This window comes from Myotis lucifugus, unplaced genomic scaffold, assembly GCF_000147115.1.
Source record: "Myotis lucifugus unplaced genomic scaffold, Myoluc2.0 scaffold_4, whole genome shotgun sequence".
NCBI lineage: Eukaryota > Metazoa > Chordata > Mammalia > Chiroptera > Vespertilionidae > Myotis > Myotis lucifugus.
Window position 1 is genome coordinate 6115984 of NW_005871052.1, and position 18232 is coordinate 6134215.

Genomic DNA, 18232 nt, shown 5'->3' on the forward strand with positions numbered 1-18232 from the left:
GGGTTTTCTATATACAATATCATGTCATTAGTGAATAATGACAGTGTTGCTTCTTCCTTTCCAATTTGAATGCCTTTTATTTTTTCTTCTTGTCTAATGACTATGGCTAGGGCTTCCAGTACTATCCTATATAATAAAGAGGTAATATGAAAATTGACCACTACACCCTTACACAAGATGGCCACCCCCATGTCATCACAAGATGGCCACCACAAGGGGAGGGCATCAGGGGAGGACAGTTGTGGATGATCAGGCCAGCAGGGCAGGGCAGTTAGGGGCAACCAGGCCAGCAGGGGAGGGCAGTTGGGGGCGACTGGGTCTGCAGGGAAGGGAGAGCAGTTGGAGGGACCAGGCCTGCAAGGGAGGGCAGTTGGGGGTGACCGGGCCAGCAGGGGAGAGCAGTTGGGGGCAACTGAGCTGGTAGGGGAGGGCAGTATCCTTCTATTCTCACGTTGCTGAGAGTTTTCGAATACTTTTTCTGCATCAATTGGCATAATCATGTGATTTTTGTCTTTCAAATTGTTTATGTGATATGTCACATTTATTGATTTGTGAATATTATACTAGCCTTGCATCTCCAGAATAAATCCTATTTGGTCACAGTGTATGATCATTTTAATGTACTGCTTGATCCAATTTGCTAATATTTTGTTGAGGATTTTAGCATCTATGTTCATCGGGGATATTGGCATGTAATTCTCTTTCTTTGTAGTGTCTTTATGTGGTTTTGGAGTTAGAGTAATGCTGGTCTAGTAAAAGGAACTTAGAAATTCTCCTTCCTCTTGATTTCTTTTTTTGAATAGTTTGATGAGGATATGTGTTAGTTCTTTAAATGTTTGATAACACTCCCCTGAGAAGCCTTCTGGACCAGGGCTTTTGTTTGCTGGGAGTTGTTGATTACTGATTCAATTTCATCAATAGTTATGAGCTTATTCTGGTTTTCTGGTTATTCCTGATTCAGTTCTGGGAGATTTTATTTTTCAAGAATTTGTCTATTTCAGTCACATTGTCCAGCTTGTTGGAATATCGTTCTTCATAGTATTGTCTTACAATCCTTTGTATTTCTGTGGTCTCAGTTGTTACTTCCCCACTTTCACTTCTAGTTTTATTTATTTGGCTTCTCTCACTTTGTTTCTTGGTAAATCTGGCTAAAGTTTCATCACTCTTGTTTTATCTTTTCAAGGAACCAGTTCTTGGCTTCATTGAACTTTTGTATTGTTTTTTAAAAGTCTCTATGTCCTTTATTTCCACTCTTATCTTTATTATTCCCTTCCTTCTACTTACTCTGGGCTTCTCTTCTTGTTCTCTTCTAATTCTTTAAGTTGTAGGGTTACATTGCTTATTAAAATTTTTTCCTGTTTTTTTGAGTTAGACCTGTAATGCTATAAACTTCCCTCTCAGGACTGCTTTCTCCATGTCTCATAGATTTTACATTGTTGTGTGTTCATTTTCATTGGTTTCCAGGAAGTTTTTAATACTTTTCTTGATCTCATTTGTAACCCATTCATTGTTTAATCCAGGGGTCCACTCTGCTCTCCATCAGCCAGAGGCCAAGGTGAGTGATTGCACATGAAATTTTGTGCATTGTCCCTTTAAGATCATGCCTGCATTTCCAGCCATCTCTTCCTGGCAGACAGCAACCTCACTGATTTTCAAAACCAGATGTTATATGGGCACCTTTCTCAGTTCTGGTGCTCTGAGCTGGGGAACCCAGATTACAGTTTAGACCCCAGAGTTCTCTGAGGAAACCCCCACAGCTGAGCTATACCTCCAGTACTTCAGCTGCTGTCTGTGGGAGCCCAGCAGCCCTCTTGCACCTCCACACTCTCTATGCAGTATCTACTCTCTATCCTTGGTTAACAGGGTTCTCTCCAGCTAATCTTCATTTTGCAGCCCAGCCAATATAACGGTGTATAAAAAATGTTTTAATATAAATTTCATAACTTAATTTTTACAATATCCTATTATACATAATTATTAATAACGACTACAACATTTGCTAATGACATTTTCCAACAGGGTGGTGCAATTGCTTTTAGGTGCTAATTTAGCCTCCTAAAAATTAAAGTTTTTTTTAACTTTAGTTATAAATCCATTTTGGTCCTGAGAGAGTGTCAGTGTAACTTCCACTTACTCTGCGACCATTTTGGAATTACGAAATCCCATTAGTATTGATTGTGAAACAATTTAAGTTCTAAAAGAAAAAAAAGTACTCCTCTTGATTTTGTGGTAAAAGAAATAGTTCTTGAGAAAGTCTCTTTCCCTCTGGCCTGTCTCCTCATCTGTAATATGAGAGATTTAGACTAGATTTATTTATTTATTTACCAAACCAAACAAGGCAATGAGCTAACGGGTAGATACACAACGAGCTGGTGACTCAAGAAATCATTTTTTAAAAGTGTCTAAAGGAAATGATTTTTTTCTTTTGATTTGCCCATCTACTTTTTTAAAAAATCTTTATTGTTCAGATTATTACAGTTGTTCCTCTTTTTTTCTCAATAGCTCCCCTCCACCCAGTTCCCATCCCACCCCCTGCCCTTACCCCCCGCCACTGTCCTCATCCATAGGTGTACGATTTTTGTCCAGTCTCTTCCTGCACCCCCCACACCCTTTTACCCCCAAGAATTGTCAGTCCACTCCCTTTCTATGCCCCTGATTCTATTCTATTCACCAGTTTATTCTGTGCATCAGATTTTTTATTCACTTGATTTTTAGATTCACTTGTTGATAGATGTGTATTTGTTGTTCACAATTTGTATCTTTACCTTTTTCTTCTTCCTCTTCTTAAAGGATACCTTTCAGCATTTCATATAATACTGGTTTGGTGGTGATGAACTCCTTTAGCTTTTTCTTATCTGTGAAGCTCTTTATCTGACCTTCAATTCTGAATGATAGCTTTGCTGGGTAAAGTAATCTTGGTTGTAGGTTCTTGGTATTCATCACTTTGAATATTTCTTGCCACTCCCTTCTGGCCTGCATAGTTTCTGTTGATAAATCAGCTGACAGTCGTATGGGTACTCCTTTGTAGGTAACTGGCTGTTTTTCTCTTGCTGCTTTTAAGATTCTCTCTTTGTCTTTTGCTCTTGGCATTTTAATTATGATGTGTCTTGGTGTGGTCCTCTTTGGATTCCTTTTGTTTGGGGTTCTCTGTGCTTCCTGGACTAGTAAGTCTATTTCTTTTACCATGTACCCCTGTCATTATTTCTTCAAATAAGTTTTCAATATCTTGTTCTCTCTCTTCTTCTGGCACCCCCATAATTCTGATGTTGGTACGCTTGAAGTTGTCCCAGAGGCTCCTTACACTATCTTCATATTTTTGGATTCTTTTTTCTTTTTGCTTTTCCGGTTGGGTGTTTTTACTTCTTCATACTTCAAATCTTTGACTTGATTCTTGCAATCCTCTACTCTGCTGTTGGATCTCTGTATAATATTCTTTATTTCAGTCAGTGTATGCTTAATTTCTAGTTGGTCCTTTTTCATATCCTCAAGGGTCTCACTAGACTTATTGAGGGTCTTACTAAATTTATCAGCAGTTTCTAGAAAATTCTTGAAAAACCTTATAACCGTGGTTTTGAACTCTATATCCAGTAGTTTGCTTTTCTCCACTTCTGTCATTTCTTACCTGTTTCTTTGTCTCTGCATTTTGGCTGCTTCCCTGTGTTGATAGAGTGGCTTTCTGTGATAGGTGTCCTATAGGGCCTAGTGGCTAAGCCTCCCCAATTACCTGAGGTGGACACTCTTGGTGTACCCCTTTGTGGGCTGTGTGCACAGTCTTGTTGTAGTTAAGCCTTGATTGTAGTTGGTATCACTGGGAGGAATAGACCTCCAGGCCAATTGGCTATGAGAATCAGCTGTTTCTATGGTGGGAGAACTTCTGTGCTGGAGACACCCTTATGGAGCAAGACTTGCTTCAGTGGCGCTCACTAAGTCTGCCCCCTAAGTGTGTCCCTTATGGATTTGAGGAGTTGTAATCTGGATGGTCCCACTCTGACCACTGGGTACACTGGCTCTTGTGTTTCTAAGGAGGTGCTAATTTAGCCTCTGCCTGAGGCTACCCAGCAGGAGCTATGGAGAGATCAGCAGATTCCTCTTCTTTGTTTGGGATTTGGAGGTGCCCAGATGAGGCCCAGCTGTGAAGCAATGCAAGCTGCTGTGGGACCTTGGGCCTTCTTTTGGAAGTTCTGGGTCTTTCTGACCCAGCTACAGTTTGTTAGGTAATTTTAGATTGCAAAGGGCCAGGTCATTCATATGCAAAAGCCTCTGCACACAGCTTGGGTGGGGCGGGGTCTCAGGGAATCAACAGCGTGGAGTAAACAGCTATGGCTCATCCTCATTCCTGCCCTAAGAGTTCCCAAGTCTCAGTGTTCCGCGGTAATCCCTGCAAGCACCTCTGAGAGAAAGCCGCCCTCAAGTTCCGCCTGATGCCAGATAGTCCAGTTTCTCCCCATATGAGTCTGGGTCCCCAGAGACTCAGCCGGAACTGAAGTTCAGTTCAGTTGGAAGCTTGTGACTCCTCCAGATTGAAAAAGACAACCGTGTCCTCAGTTGCCAGCCCTTTCTGCGTGCGCCTCCATACCTCTGCACTTTACTTCCGCACCTCCTCTGAGTCTCAGTGTGCTTTTCTCTTTCCTTCTAGTTGTAGAATTTCCACTCAGCCAGCCTTCCTGTGGTTCTGGATGATGTCCGTTTTGTCTTTTAGTTGTATTTTGAAGTGGTTGTGCAAGGCAGCAATTTCAGGTGTTTACCTATGCCACCATCTTGGTTTCCTCCTCTCTAAAGGAAATGATTTTTAAAGGCCCCTTTTCAGCTCTATTAGTTTATGTTAGCTATGAATCCTATGGCTAATTATTAATGTTGTGAAAGTTGTGTGAATGGAAATCCTTTAACCTTCTATCCAAATTGTCCTTCACTAAGACAGAGTCCTTACAAAATTACATGTTATTGCCTGGACAGTTTTGCTCAGTAGTTGAGCATTGACCTATGAACCAGGTGATTGCGGGCTCGATCCCTAGTAGGGGGTGTGCAGTAGGCAGCCGATCAATGATTCACTCTCATCATTGATGTTTCTGTCCTTCTCTCCCTCTCCATTCCTCTCCCTGAAATCAGTAAAATTATATTTAAAAAATAAATAAAAATATTATTTATTCTTCCGCTCCCTCACCCTTCCCTATTTGGTACTCTCAACCTCATTATTAAAGTAATACCTGACAGAGTCTGAGAAAGGAAGGAAAAGTGTAAAGATAGCAGCAGAGAGTTATCAGTCTGGGCATTTCACCATTTCCTTAAATGACAGAAAATATGAGGATAAGAGTATGCAATGAAGATGTACAGAAAGTAAAAGAAAGGATGTAGAGGTAAAGAAAGATGATTTTTAAAAGTATTCTGTCAATTATAGTAAACATGGTATAAATTGATGCAGCTGTACAAGGCAAAGATCTAATTGAGGATTGGTGGAGTACTGCCCTTCCTATCACTCAGAAAGCAGAGAAGCAGCTAAGAAAGAAAATGAGTAGGGAAGGACAGAGAAGTAACACAGGGTATCCCCTCTCTTCCATGGCTGCTGTGGTGCCATGTTGAAGGTGAAAGACGTAGTTCCTTTTTCTTTCTTTCCTCACCTGAGTATGAACTACCATTCTACCATAGCTTAAGATAGCTATAACAGTCCAGACTGGAGAGGAAGTGATAGCTAACCTCTCTCTCCCTTATGAACTTTCCTCTAGATCTCTAGGGACATATATTTAGTTGAAGAAATTTTAGTTATAATGTCCCTTTAGTTAGTAAAACTCCCCAGAGATGATTAAAGTGTCTGGTCTTGGATCCAAATATTATCTACCCCTTTGATTTGGTTTGTTGGCCTTTTCCTCCAACCACTACCACAACCAAGAATTCTATGAACAAAGATGAATATTTCAGAAACCTTAGAGCCCTGGTGTCAGGTTGGGTGTGAGATAATGCTGGTATCTACAGATGCAGACACTAGATAAATGGCTTTGTTCCTGCAGCATGTAACAGGCCAAAGGGCTGTTACTGGGCTCATGTTTTACTGAGTACAATCAAGTTAGTTATTAATTATCCAGACATGTTTTTGAAGTGTTAAAATTAGCATAAATATGCCTATCCCCATATAGACCGTCTTATCCTATATAATAAAAACCTAATATGCAAATCGACCAAACAGTGGAACTACCAGTCGCTATGATGTGCACTGACCACCAGGGACACTCAATGCAGGAGCTGCCCCTTGGAGGTCAGTGCACTCCCACAGGGGGAGCGCTGCTCAGTCAGAAGCAGGGCTCATGGCAGTGTGGGGAGAGAGCCTATGCCAGCAGGTGGGCATCCCCTGAGGGGTCCTGGACTGCAAAAGGGCTCAGGCTGGGCTGAGGCACCCCCCCACCCCCCGCCACAATGCACAAATGTCATGCACCAGGCCTCTAGTATAATATAACTCAATATAATTGATGTAAAAAACTCACATCAGGGTCTCTTCATTTGGTTCACAACATCAAGATGCTACACCAAACTCAAATCAGCATGTAGCATATTGTCATGTCCCTATCTTCCAGAAGCCATACAGAGCATCTCATAGCTCTAACAACACCCCAGAGCCTAGCCAAAGGTCAAGAGCATTATCCTAGCTTCCAAAATCCTAACACAGAACCACTGAAAACAACCCCAAACATTCCAGACTATTCTCAGTGTGACAGAAAACAAACCACTTTTAATTCAGTGGAGGCAATGTATTGTCATGGGGATTTCAGAAAACCAAGCTCAAACTAAGGCAGTTATTTTCCAGGACATAAGGCACCAGCAAAGAAAAGCCTTTTTAGAATGTGGACAGAGCCATGAGTGTCAAAAATGAGGGAGGGAGAGAAAGAGAGAGAATTAATTTATCTTGCTTAAGATCAAGTTTCACATAATGACAAATTACTATATACTGGTAGGATTATCTTTCTCCGCCTACAAATAGTCTAACCACCCCCAAGTCATAAAAGTCAGAGAGAACTAAGCTGGACAGAATATATTCCTTCCTGCTTCCCATCTCAGAGCAGCTGGGTGACTTCCTGAAGATTCTGTTGCTGGAGCTAGGGATAAAAGCTCATTTACACACAAAATAACCTGCAAGTCTCCAGTTTCTGTTCTTCTTCCCTCCCCCTTCTTTCCCCTCCCCCATTTGGCACCAGAGAAGTAAAATTTAGGCTTACTTAAAACAGTTTGAAAACTAATCTGAAAGAGGAAGAAGAATCTGTATACATTGGCTGACATGTGCTCTACCCTCTCTGCTCTTAAAAACAACAGCAACCCATCTTTTCAAAGAAACTTGCCTAAAGAGCAGGCGTCCTGTGACTGAACTGCGCTTGTCTAGATTATTTAGATTCACTGTGGAGATCACCAATGACGGCTTAGCTTTCCAAGAAACAGGTAGATTGGATTTACTGAAGACTTGGAGTTTGCTTCTGAGAGTGAGTTCAAAAGGACCCTGAAGTGTCAACCTTGAACTTAGCAGGTAAGGATATTCAATGTTTCATTGCTAGGACTAGAACTGTATGTAGTAAATTTCTGTTGATTTCAACAAATTTCTGGGAGTTTGGGGATCTACCCTACCTGCCTTAAATTAGGCTACCAGTATGAATTGAATTCTTTCTGCCTTTTTTATTGGTCAGGGATTTGATAATCCAATCAGTCTGCTCAGTGCTTCTGCTAGGTAGGGGCTCAATGCGGCAAAATACAGTGAATACATTCCCCCAGCTTCCAGCACCTGTGCAATTAAGTTGGAAATGTGGGGCATATTTCAAAATCCTATTTTAAGGCCTTAATGGAGTTTCTCTAATCTGTAGTGGCAGTTTCCTTCACTGTTGAAAGAAAATTTATAATGACTGCTGAAGGTAAACCAGTGAAGAATTATCTGGTAGTTTAACATTAATTATCCCACTTGAACCTCTCAATATTCTGCAATTTAGATGGGGTAAGTGTTACTATCCCTGTTTTGAAAATAAGGAAATAGACTCAGAGAGGCTAAGAAATAATCTGTAAACATACCACATAACTAGAAATTGGCAAGTTATGACTAGAGACTGAAAATAGAAAGCTCTCAGAACTATAAGGAAATTGCATGGTCTATTTAGTATCTTAGACATATCTGACATAAACCAGGTTTACAGAGCCAACACTTCATACATTTTAATTAAAATCGTTGGCCAGGCACATTCTTCTACTTAGCAGCAAAGAAGCTGTTTTCAGGGGTAAAGAAATTGTTTGTGGGTTCCATCAGTAGCTAAAAAAAGAAAAGTCCTAGAATTTTTAATTCAGTTTTTCTGCCTTCCAGTGATCTGATTGCTTTGAAATCCAGAGAGAGGCCATGACACCATATATTTATCAGGTGATTATTCAAAAACAAAATATAACTAAACCTGGACTTGAGACTGCATGGTATGCCCATCAGTTCCTGCAAATAAAATAAACCAGCCTGGGAGCCAGTGAGCCCCAAAAGAATGGTAGGCTAAAGAAAGTTTGCCGATTAAGTCCAGTCAATCCAGCGTTTCTGTGTCTTCCTAATGTAGAACTATCAATTTCATTTTCTAGTACCTTATTCCTCCTGCCTTTAATCAAACTTTTGATGTGTTTAGAAACTAGTTATCTGGAATAAAATCAAGATTTTTTCCACGGTGCAGGAAATTATAAATCTGCCTTTGCTGCATCATTGGTGATAATAAGGAATTAAGCAGGGGTGGGGAACGTCTGGCCTGCGGTCTTTTTAAGGCCTGCAAAATCATTTAGTCTGACCCTGCCAAGGCATTAGGGGTGAGTTAATTAAATGTTTAATCAAATATAGCCAGCTAATTTTTAAGTTGATAATTTTGTATGGCCTGTGAATGATGATATAAACATCCAAATGGCCCTTGGCAGAAAAAAAGATCCCCCATCCCTGGATTAAGGAAATGGCAACGATTTCCTTAAGGTACATATTCAACCTTGTGCATTTAATGTCATGGAAGAAAGCTATCATAATCTCCCAAAAACTATAGTTCTGCTTGGACTACTACTTTGACCCATTTTGCTATTTCTTATGTTCTTATGACAATATCTCAAATACATTGCAATCCAGTAAATAAGTATTGGTTAAGCTCAATACAGTTTGTGGCACAGAGCAAGGTAAGTGGTAGTTCCTGCCTTTGAGGAACTTACTGTTGTACCTGCAGGGTACACCAAGGAGCCTGATCTGTTACATAAAGGGATTGAGTTGAAGAATAACAGGAAATGAATTTGGATAGAAATTTAAGACAAGATTATTAGACATTGAATTCCAGGCACTTTTTAATGGGAAATCTTATTAGCAAACTTTGAATAAGTGATGAAAACATTTTGAGAATATGAATCTGACAGAGTTTCATAGTTCTGACTACACCTTGAGAAAAATGGAGATGGGAGTAAAATTTAATGAAGCTCTAGGCTAGATTGATAGCAGTGGAAATTGACTTTATAAGAACTCAAGAAACATTTAAAAGGAATAATAGATGGAAGTAGGTGAATGATTAGATAAGGCAGCATAAGAAAGTAATAAGTCAGCAATATCTCTGAAATTTTGAACCTTTGATATCTGTGATGCTACTGCTATTCCTAGAATCAGGTAAGTTGGGGATATAAATGGGGAGTGTAGAACATGCTTAGTTCTGTTTTGACCTATTGAGTTTGAGGAGATGGCAAAAATTCCAAGAAACAATGTCTTATGGATGGTTGGAAATAATGGCCCTGAATGTAAGTAATGGGTAAGTAATGGGTAAGAGGTACAGGCCAAAGTTAAATCTGGGGAGTATGATTGATAGCCAATGCCATAAAAATGGCTCAACTTAGAGAAAGTAAATCTAAGAGATGACCAAGGACTGAAATTTGTGCAGTTTCTACATTTTCAGGCCAGAGGAAGAAGAGGGTCTTCAGAAATAAGAACCACAGAAATGTTATAGGCACCCCAAAACACCAGAAAAGGTGTTATCTGACAGCCCCTGTGAGTTGGAGGGGGAGGGCTGTGCCCTTCTTGGTTCTTGTCAGTCTTGCATTAAAGACTTCAAACAAGTGATAGCAAATGATTTCTTTATAACAAAGCAAATTTATTAAAGAAGCAAAGCAAGCAAATTTATCAAAATATACCTGCCCTATAAGGTGCAGATTGACTTCCCAACTAATTCGGGAAGTCCCCACCTGGTAGAGCTTTAATATTTTATTCCTTTTTGTTTATAGGTTTTAAAATTCCTTTGCCGGATATTTTGGTACAGATTAATTCTCAAGGTGCCATTTTACTTTGCTGTGGCCTTCCCAGAATTCATGAGAAGTACTTGGCAACTTTATCTTGCCAAGCCCTGAGACTGCTGGCTTTTCTCTTTAGGAAATAAAATAAAACTGCCCTTTTTCCTTTCCCCTTAGCCCCTCCTTTCCTGTATTCTCTAATTGAGGAGGCTTTAACCATTTGCCTTCAGTGTCCATGGTTTCGGGAAGATAATGACGTTATTTACAAGCCAACTGCAGCTGTCCAAATAGTTTAGCTTGTTTAATTTCCTTGTCTCCGTTTCCTATTCCATCCACTTACTTAGGAATTTTCCTAGTTTCTCACTATTCTGGTACAGAAATACAATTCTCAAAAGATACCAAGCGTCTTGAGAAAAGGTATCAAGTTATTTATTCTTTTAAATTTCCCCTTCCCAACAATAACTAGCATCATGCTTTATCAACACCATGAACAATCAATAAATATTAAGTTACTCTAACATAAGCAAACATGGAGAATTTTTGCTTCAAGCAATCTTCTAGTTTGAACTCTATCATAAACGCTGCAACTTAACAGTGGCTGCTCTAAACTACCTTGCTGCTCAGGTTTCAGTGGAAAGTAAACAGCCTGGATAGCTGGGAGTTCATTCTACTTTTATCAGCTATGTGGTCTTTAGCAAATTACTAAGCATCAGTTTTTCTTGGTTTCCTCATGTACCAAATGTAGTAATGAGCTTATAGGAATATTTTAGATGATTAAAATAATAAATACAAATATGAAAGCAACTTGAAAATATAAACCACCTTACTAAAGGGTTTTGTTTAAAGTCCATTCCAAGTTAATAAAATACACAACAAATTTGATAGCATATGGAGGGAGTGGGGCCAGTTACTTTCTGCTTACAACACTATAGCTCTATACCAGGAGCCTCACTCTAAGTATCAGCAATGCCATCCAACTCCTTGGACATGTCAGTAGGAGCCAGCCCTCTGGTAACCACTAACTTTACAATACCTGAATTTTAGTTACCTATTATTTATTTATTTTTAATGTTTTATTGATTTTAGAGAGAGAGGAATAAAATATTTAAGAGTAGTATTTAAGAAGTATTTCTGTGAAAACACTATCCATATTTATTCATTAGCTATTACTTCCATTATGTCCATTGTTCTCAGGATTACATCGTAAGGTTCAAAACAATTTTTACATCAGGTTCTGAATGTAACACAATCTTTCACTGCTCTGTCCTAAAGCCACTTGTCCAACCACCAATTTGTTTATAATACAAATCAGGTTCCCAGAATATATAGGTAAGTAAAGTGCATGTGTCTCTCCATAAAATACAAAGACCTAAAGTCATTTTTATCCCTCAAACCAATGTTATTTGGGTTTCAGGCTACATAGATGTCTACAAGGTATAATTTGAAAGCCAGTGAGAAACATTTTCCAGTTCAATAGGATGAGCAAACGTCCAGGAGACAGATTCATGCTAACCAACCCTACAAAAGTGATTCATGAATCAGAATACCAATTTGTTGATTTGTATTGATTGTTGATTGTTGATAGACTCATAGCAGATAGTGGTACATCATTATTCTTACAGAAAAGACAACAAAGGAAGTCATTTAACCAGATTATAAATCCAGACATCTTAAGTCCTGTAATTCATGTTACAATACTGGTACTAAAACACCATCAACTGACAATTATTTTTGCCTTCAATTGAGAACTCTTTATAGGTAGGTAGAGAAGACCACTGTTTAAACATAAGTCATGCATCACAAAACTCTTCACCCTGCTTCCTCATTTCATCTCATCTTATCATGACCTCTCCATTCTTTGTGCCCCACCAGTTTTGCTTCTGCATTTAGAGGGAAATTCATAAGAGAGAAAAGAGAAAGAAAAATCAATAAATATTTAGAAGAAGTTAAGGCGGGGCCCTGCTATAAAATAGGGAGAAAGAGACAAAGCAGAAAAATAAACATAGACCCTTGAGCACTTAAACAGAGTTTGTTTTCCTTTTGATGAATAAAATGTAATTATCTTATTTATTTAGCTTGTTTATTGAGTCAATATATCCCAGACATTTGAGCGCCTACTGAAATGTGGCTGATGGAAAAGGAAAAAGGAGCTGAGATCTAAACTTGGCATAGTCAGGCTTTCTTTAATTTTCTATCAACCACTTTTCCCTAAAAAGGAAAAAAATCCAGTTTGGAATCACATTTTGAGATGTCTAACATATACAACTTAAGATTTCTCATCTATTTCATATTAACAGCTTCTTTTTTTATATAGTGTTGTCTTTCTACTGTCATGGATTCAACATGATACATGGAATAAAGTTAACAGAAACAGCACACAAACATCTCTGACACATCTGAGGTACTTATTCCGAAATTCCTATGAAGTTCAGGCCTCAGAAGATATCAAAAGCTTTTTTTTTTCATTCAAAATTTGTTGCCCTTTATGTTTAAACTAAATTTTAATTCTTGTTTAAGACAAAGGCCTTCAATAAAAGCAATCTCCTAGAGAATAATTATTTTGCTTCCAAGATCCAGGCATCTAAATACCAAGAAGTTAGGGGCAGGCCTCAGAGTCAGCTATGAGCAATGGCCTCAGAACTTACAAGGATTCCAAGTTTCTGGTAATTAACTAGAAACTTATTCATGTATCCCTGGAAGAAGGTAGGCCCTCTAGTTAGTGCTTTACCATAATTGCAGATGTATATAAGCTATATGTCTATAACATATTTATATCACTCGGACTAAGGATAGACCTTTTCTTCCACTGTGCATTCCCACCCACACTCATACACTCCTCAAGGTATCTATTGCTATTTTGTGATTTGCATTTCCCTTCAAGTTTCTTCTTATGCATCACTTAATTCTGATGATACAGAATAAATATTTGTCACAGTACTATACATTGGGCACACTGTGTTATTAGCTCTGAATGTCATAGTCCAAGTCCTTTTTGGACTTGGCATTGTCCTGTGTTTGGAATCCAACTGACAACAGAGTGGCCCAATTTGATGAGTGTGATGTTCTCCCCTTAAGAATGAATAAACTACTAGAGAGGAAACATCTTAGAACTGTCAGCAGTACACTACCAACTCCCCTGTAGTTTCTAGTACCAGTGAAGATGCTGCTAAGCATATCCTTGAAAAAGCCAAGTGAAAAAGCTACTTATTGTGATAATAAGGCTACAGTGATGACAGGAGGGTCTTTCTACTCCTTTTCCCTCAATCTTTTATTACATGGAGGAAAGCCACTGAGATCATTAGTAGAAGCCTGGTTGTTTATAGATTAAAACCCCATGGAAGATGTATAGCTTTGCTGCAGTCAATCAATAACCAATCACTCAATTAACATTTATTGCACATTTTTCTATGTGTGAAACATTGTAATAGGCTAGGCTTTGGATGCACAGAGTTAAAGAAAGAAAAAGGCTGGACTTTTTCTTTTTGTCCTAGGGTAGTTCACAATCTACTTAGGGAGACAAGATTCCTACGCATTAAAAGATATAATACAAGCCCTAACCGGTTTGGCTCAGTGGATAGAGTGTTGGCCTGTGGACTCAAGGGTCCCAGGTTCAATTCCGGTCAAGGGCATGTACCTTGGTTGCGGGCACATACCCAGTAGCGGGTGTGCAGGAGGCAGCTGATCGATGTTTCTCTCTCATCGATGTTTCTAACTCTCTATCCCTCTCCCTTCCTCTCTGTAAAAAATCAATAAAATATATTTTTAAAAAGATATAATACAAGGTATTAGAATGCTGAATGCCATATTATTGGTACAAGCTATAAACACAATACAAGTTCAAAAATAGAAATACAAATGTAGAATGGGGTGATCAAAATTGGTGTCTGGAAGTGGAACCTGAGCTCAGCCCAGTATGAGCAGGAAAGAGAAACATAACAATTTGCATTTTTATAGTGCTTTGTTTTCAAAATACTCTTCTTTGGTGATTCTCCATTCATGTATCCATCCAACAAATACCTGCGTATCAAAAAATTAATAAAGCTGTAACCGGTTTGGCTCAGTGGATAGAGTGTCGGCCTGCGGACTGAAAGGTCCCAGGTTCGATTCCGGTCAGGGGCATGTGCCTTGGTTGCAGGCACATCCCCAGTGGGGGTTGTGCAGGGGACAGCTGATGGATGTTTCTCTCTCATCCATGTTTCTAACTCTCTGTCCCCTTCCCTTCCTCTCTGTAAAAAATCAATAAAATATATTTTAAAAAATTAATAAAACATTGTCCCAGTTAATTAACTTGGATATAACCCCTTCATAATGTAGATATCTGTCAAATCATCACATTGTACACTTTAAATATCTTACAATTTTATTCATCAATTATACCTCAATAAAGCTGGGGGTGGGGGGCATTGTCCCTCACCTTCCTGAGCTCAGCCTTTTGGGCTGAAGAGCACAACTAACTTTTTTCATTTGACAATAATAGGATACATGGAGATTAAGAAAAAGGGGTATTGGGGAGTTGACCAAATAAAAGTAGGGCCCCATGAGCTGCACCCTCATGATAACCAAGTTTCCTGCATCTGGCCACTGCTCAGCAAAAGTGGAAGAAGTATCTGCCTTAGAAAGCTGAGCCTTGAGTTGCAACCTCCCCCACTTCCTCTTCTGCTTTGGCGCTGCCCTCATCACCCCCCTTCTGTTGGCAGTACTCCAATACATACAGACCATCCGGTGCATGCTAACATTTACTAGAAAGGTAAAGGAAGTCTTGGGGAGTCATTCAATTTAACAGAGTCATAAAAATACATCTGAATACTGATTTAATCTTTCAGTCTCTCCTGTTGACTGAATTAAAAACACCCATAATTAGTTTTACCCAGAACTTATTGTCACGGTCTTCAGATTCTCATAAATCTCTGGCTCAGACCACTTTTGAACTCTCCTTCAGCCCCACCAGAACACTTTTGCCTTTCTTTGTTTTAAGCTCCTTGCCTTCTATTTCTTTCTAAATGTGTGGATTCATCTGCCTACCCCCATTCCTTTCTTCTCCAGTGATTTATAAAGTGTCTATTCACAAGTCATGGTCCCTTATACTCTTTTAGATTTTACAGGGTTTTTTAGATAGACTCTACCCTCTTAGAGGTGTCCACATTTCACTTCCACTTTACACTATTATCTAGATCCTTGCACAATAGCATCTACATTTCCACACACAAAAACATACTTCTCCCTAGACCTCATAGACCTCACTCACCATGGGGAGTTAAATACTCTATTACTCAAAAAGCACCTAATACCAGGGAGTTACTTTTTCAAAGTTGCTCAATTAAGAGAGGAAGAGAGCAAAAATTAATAAAGCAGACTCACTATCATTAATGAGCTCACCATCTAAATGGGTATGACAGATTTGTAAGCAAAATGAGTAATTACAGCACTGTAAAGATAATAGAACCATGAACAATGGAGCATTTGTAGAGAATGATAACTTCAACTTGAATCTTGAATTATAAGTAGGAAATTGCCAAGTTCACCTCTTTGACCTTACATGTAATGGTGAAAAAGGATGCATAGTTCAAGTATCTTCACCTAGCCAAGGAATCCTATACTAATAAAAAAACATGCAAAGTGACCGTACTTTTGCTACGCCTTAAGCCATGCCCACCAGCCAATCAGAGTGACTATATGCAAATTAACCCAACCAAGATGGCGGCCAGCAGCCACACAGCTGGAGCCAGCAGGAGGCTTGCTTGCTCCAGTGATGGAGGAAGCCAAGGTTCCCCGCCTGCCGCGGCCCGGCTCTGAGCTCCACTGAAAGCAACAAAGTTTCAATTATAGAAGGTAAATAAACCCCAGATACCTGCTTTCAGCCAGCTGTGGCCATGGAGCTGGAGCGAGCAGGAGTGGGTTGCCCCTGGCAATGGAGGAAGCCAAGCTTTCCACAGGCCTCCGCTAAAGGCAACAAAGTTTCAATTATAGAAGGTAAATAAATTCCAGAATAAAAAGAAAAGAAAAGAAAAAAAGGAGAGGCTGGGAGCTTAAGTCGCCAGGGTGCTTGGCCAGCCTGAAAACGGCCCTCAGCCCCTCACCCAGACTGGCCAGGAACCCCAGTGGGGATCCCCCACCCTAAAGGGGATGTGGCCAGCCTGAAAACAGCCATCAGTCCCTCATCCAGGCTGGCCAAACCTCCATGGGGTGAGGGTCCCCACTGGGGTGGACATCCTTCGAGGGGTCCCACACTGCAAGAGAGCATAGGCCAGGCTGAGGGACCCCCAAGTGCACAAATTTTTGTGCACCGGTCCTCTAGTCATGTAATAAGAAACCTGAACTGATTTGGTGGAAGAGCGAGAATCAGTAGATACTACAATAAAAGAATGAACTGAACTTGGAATTTGCATGAAAGGGATGAGATCAGGTTGGAGTGGCATCAAATATAATTACCAGGTTCTGTGCCTCAGTGACTGGAAGACTATTCATGTCCATGAAAAAGAAAAGAAAAATTAGTGGGAGAAGTTGATTTTGGAGGGAAAAACATATATTTGTCTATAAACATTTGAAAAGAACAAGGCATGTGATCCAAGAAAAGCAATCTAATAGGCAGTTGAAAATGAGAGACTAGTGTTAAAGTGAGTATTTTGTAGCTGAGATGGAGATATTTTTAAAAGATTTTTTATTGATTTTGAGAGAGAGAAAGAGAGATTGCTGTGAGAGTGAAACATCAGGTGGGTGCCTCCTGCATGCCCCCTACTGGGGATTGAGACCACAACCCAGGCATGTGCCCTGACCAGTAATCAAACCAGATACCTTTTGATGTACAGGACGACACCCAACCAACTAAGACACACTGGCCAGGGTGGAAGATTTTGAGTTATCCACATGAAAGCAATCATATTATGCCATGGAAATTGATAAATTCTTGAAGGGAAAGAGAGAAGCAAAAACTAAACACCATACACTTGCATGTCACAGATTTTGGTTGCACTCTGACAACCTCAATTGACTATCTAGGAAATCTGTTATTGATGAAGGGAAATCAAAAGGAAGAGCTGGTATTGGGGCAGCAGACTGATGACTGTAAAGCCTGGATTCTACTTGCTGCCTTGTTACTAGCTATGTGCTCTTGAGCAAGTCATGACCATTCTACTATCATCCTCAGGATTCAGCTTTTCACATGTAAAAATTCATTGGAACAGGATCAGAAAGACTACTTCTGGCTCAAACTGACACCTATTCTTGGAATAAGAAGAAGCATATTTTACAGACATGGTTCAATAATATTTTATTAAAAGAGAATAGCATAGAATTTCACTAGCTGTCCATTATGTTCCTGCTAGTGAAAGCACTATGCTAACCACTCTAGAAGAAACATGGAGAAGTATAAGGGGAAGTAAAATAGGAAAACGAAAACATAAAGATATAACCACTCAAGGAACTTGCAATATAGTTGAACCTACTGAACCCACTTTTATCTGACCCACAGTAAATCATAATTCTGCTGTCAGACTTGCATGTCACTTTAGTTGAATGAGGAACAAGCAGCTTAAATTTAGAAATTTCGCTCTCATGCAACGTTGTACTTTTTTGCTTTGGTAAGATGTTCTGGGGGGGGGGGGGAAACATTACTGTTTTAAAAGTTACACCAAAGGGCCTAACTGGCATGACTCAGTGTTTGAGTGTGACCTATGAACCAGGAGGTCACAGTTCGGTTTCCGGTCAGGGCATATGCCAGGTTGGGGGTTTGATCCCCAGTGGCGGGCATGCAGGAGGTGGCATCTCATCATTATTGATGTTTCTAGCTCTTTTCCCCTCTCTCTCTCTGAAATCAATAAAAATGTATTTTTTTAAAACTTACACCAAAGAAAAAATAAAAAATTACTATAATGAATGAACTATAGATCCAATGTACCTCAATAAAGCAATTTTGAAATAAGTTAGTCTGATTTAACATATTTATTGGGCACCAAATGTAATGCTCCTTGATAGATTCTATAGAAAGTATTCATAT

General features: G+C 39.5%; 1 protein-coding gene across 1 annotated transcript in view; it reads left to right on the forward strand.

Annotated features, from left to right (window-relative positions):
* Window positions 1–7181: 7181 nt before the first annotated feature.
* CYSLTR1 (cysteinyl leukotriene receptor 1) overlaps window positions 7182–18232 on the forward strand; it is a 38373-nt gene continuing 27322 nt past the window's right edge. Inside the window, exon 1 of the mRNA XM_006082823.3 lies at window positions 7182–7504. The gene's annotated coding sequence lies outside the window, so the exon portion shown is untranslated. The remainder of the gene's footprint in view (window positions 7505–18232) is intronic.